Source organism: Mustela erminea, chromosome 18, assembly GCF_009829155.1.
Source record: "Mustela erminea isolate mMusErm1 chromosome 18, mMusErm1.Pri, whole genome shotgun sequence".
NCBI classification, from domain to species: Eukaryota; Metazoa; Chordata; class Mammalia; order Carnivora; family Mustelidae; genus Mustela; species Mustela erminea.
The window spans coordinates 10,621,486-10,624,765 of record NC_045631.1 but is presented as its reverse complement, the minus strand read 5'-3'; the positions used below and the strand labels follow the sequence as shown (position 1 = coordinate 10,624,765).

The 3,280-nt window shown below is 51.2% G+C and overlaps 1 pseudogene; it reads right to left on the bottom strand.

Moving 5' to 3' along the window:
- Positions 1 to 2,151: 2,151 nt before the first annotated feature.
- LOC116577916 lies at positions 2,152 to 2,738 on the bottom strand (annotated as a pseudogene).
- Between the last annotated feature and the right edge of the window lie 542 nt (positions 2,739 to 3,280).

Below are 3,280 nucleotides of genomic sequence, written 5' to 3'. Positions count from 1 at the left end.
GTGGGCAAGAGCAAGGATGGTCTGAGCCAAGGGACATAGCAGGTCCCATGATGTTGCTGGAGACCATGATGCTAGTAGAAACCCGAAGCTTCAGGAACCCTAAGAGCATCTGCCTAAGTCCAAGCCAGAAGGCAGACACTCACTTTACTGCTGGTCTGCCACCAACCCTCAAAACTTTCTCAGCCCCACCACTAGCCAGGTACCTTCCTGCCTCGGGGGTTGCCTCTCACCCTACCCTCAGCTTGGCTCTGGCCCTCTGAGGGCCTGAATGGCCAGAGAGAGAATCAAAGGGTTTGGGGACCCAGAACCAGTTCAGGGCAAAACCCCCAGGAACACAAAACCAAGGAAGCCATGGGCAACAGACCCAGCGGAGCTGAGAGCATGGTTCTGGTGAAATCCTGAACCGCAATCCTGCAAGGGCCCTAGACCCTGAGACACCACCCTAGCCCTGAGCTTCACCCTAAGGCTTACCCTCGACTCTGGCTGCAGGGCAGGGCTCTACACTCCCACTGGCTCAAACATCTCCCAGACTGTAACCCCAACCCTAGCCCTGGCTGTGGGTCTGATGGTGCCTAGTTCTGAGGACCCCGTGGAAAGGGCTCCCCTAATTCAGGCCACACTCACCGTCCTGGAGCCCAGAAGGAAACCGGGCCACTTGACAACGCCCAGGGTTTGTGGGCCCACAGGGTTCCAGCCATAAACCTGAACCCTGGCCACACTAGGTGCCACCCGCCTCCCACCTCCTACCCTACAACCCCACATTCCCAAGGCCACAGCTGAAGCCCGAGTCTCACCTTAATGTTTACCCTCTGCCCAGCCCTCATGGTAGGAACTCTGCAGGGCTACGCAACTGGCCCCCCTGGTGTTTATAGGAATGGCACACAAGCCCTTGCACTGGATATGGCCATGACCTGTCCAGAAGCCTACTTGTGAGCCAAAGGTGAATCTGGGACACCGTCTGGCAAGGCCAGGCCACTCTGGCAAACAAAGAAGAAACCTTCGGTGCCTCAAGCACGGGGGTGTTTCTGCAGCCCAGGAGGCTAGCGAACACAGCGCCGCTTCAGGAAGACTAAGAGGAACTTGCTGGGGCCCACTTGGAGTCTCACCCTCACTCCAACTCTCCGTTCGGTCCTCGGGGCACTTCTTCACCACACCTTTCAGATAGGTGCGTGACAGCTTCCAGCTTCTCAAGCCTAACCCTAGTGGTCAGCCTGACCCCACCTGAGAAGGCATGAGGGGAGTACTGTGCTAGACACCTAGCTCGAAGATACAACACGGTAGGAAAACCCTCCGTCAGGCTTACAGCCTCAAGGCACACTGAGCAGAGAGGCCTTTCCAAAGGGGTGTGTGCAAATGCAAGGCAAGTGCCACAGGCTTACCTTGGAGAAACCAGTCTGGTGAGCACGCCACACCTGGTCCTGTGAAGAGAGAAGAATCTGATGTCCGGAAGCATTGAGGAAAGTGCAAATCCCTCATCTCCCCAAAAGAACAATGGAGAGGATGGTCATCAACTAACATTTTCCCCTGAAGCTAGAAGCTGTCTCCCAGATGCAGGCGAGAGCATAGTTACTTGGTAGGGCCCATACCCTCGACCCCGAGAAACCGGCTTGTGCAGGATGCACCTCTGCCCTGACATCCTGTTTCAGGGAGACAGTAGCGCTTTGACACGGATGCCTGGAAGCAGAATGAAAGTGCCGTGCTGGGCCCTGAACTCTAAGGAACAGCTCTTGGGGAAACCCGTCCTCCTCTGAACGTCTTCATCCATGGAGATAGACGCGTCGCAGTGTAAGGGAAATGTCCAGTGTACTTATGTGGGAGGGACAAGGCCGCGCGGCCGGCTTCCCTCAAGTCACTGTCTTGTTCCATGGAGGGAGAGGCAAATTCCAGAGTGTCTGAGGATGCACGAGGGAAAGGCCACTAGCCTCCCTGGGAGAACTAAGTCAGTGCGGACGCGACCACCCTCCCCTAACATGTTCGGTTTTTTGCTTTTGTTTTTTTAGTTAAGAAAGAGTTTGACTTTTTTTTTGCCAACTTGCATAAATTTTATATATTTCTTGTTGTTGCTGTCTTATTTTTCTTTTTTTTTTTTTAAAGATTTAGTTATTTGACAGAGATCACAAGTAGGCAGAGAGGCAGGCAGAGGGGGGGGAATCAGGCTCCCCGCTGAGTAGAATTATTAGCTGATGGGCATAAATAGAGACCAATAATTGTCCCATAGAACAGTGACACCACAGAGAGGTGGGAGCCACAGGTGGAGAAGGCTTTGTGAATACCCCTAGCAGAAGGGACCTTAAGGATGGAGGACACAATCCGTGCATAAGACATGATGATGAGCAGGAATGGGATGATGACAACAAGCCCAGAGCAGACAAATCACAGAAAAAGTGGGGGACTTTGTTGTCTGCACAAAACCACAATCTGGCCATGAGAAGAGTGTGTAACATAGCATGGAACATGGTCAGCACCCAGGACAGCACCACCAGGGAGAGACAGAGCCTGGGGCTCATGATGGTGGTGTAGTGCAGGGGGAAGCAGATGGCCACATAGCGGTCATAGGCCATGGCCACCAGGAGGAAGCTCTCTAGGTCTCCAAAAAACAGGAAGAAGTACATCTGAGTCAGGCAGCCAGCATAGGGGATGGATGGGACTCGGCTCTGCATGTTCTGCAGCAATTTGGGCATTGTGACAGACGAGAAGCAGAGGTCAGAGAAGGATAAATTGCTGAGAAGCAAACACATAGGCGTGTGGAAGTGGGAGTCCAGGCGAATGAGGATGATGATGAGAAGGTTCCCCAGGACTGTGGTAACATACATGACCAAGAACAGGGCATAGAACAGGTCTCGCTGATTTGGATCAATGGGCAGGCCCAGGAGGACAAATTCTAAGATGATGGTTTGATTCTTTCTTGTCATGCTCTGTGTTCAGTATCTTTAGGAGGAAAAAAAGTGTCTGTTAAAACATGAATTTAAAACTGAACATATTTCTGTGAAACATAATTTATTAGGTGCTCTGTAAAGCTAGTTTATATAATTCTCATCACAATAATTACCATTTCTATACTCCAAATCTCTAAGGACAGAATCTCTATGATCAGAAATGACTTTTCATCACTTCCTTTTAACAATGTTCCAAAATTTTTTAAAAGATTTTATTTTTTTATTTGATAGAGACTCAGCGAGAGAGGGAACACAAGCAGAGGGAGTGGAAGAAGGAGAAGCAGGCTTCCTGCCCAGCAGGGAGCCTGATGTGGAGTTTCATCCCAGGTCCCTGGGTTCATAAC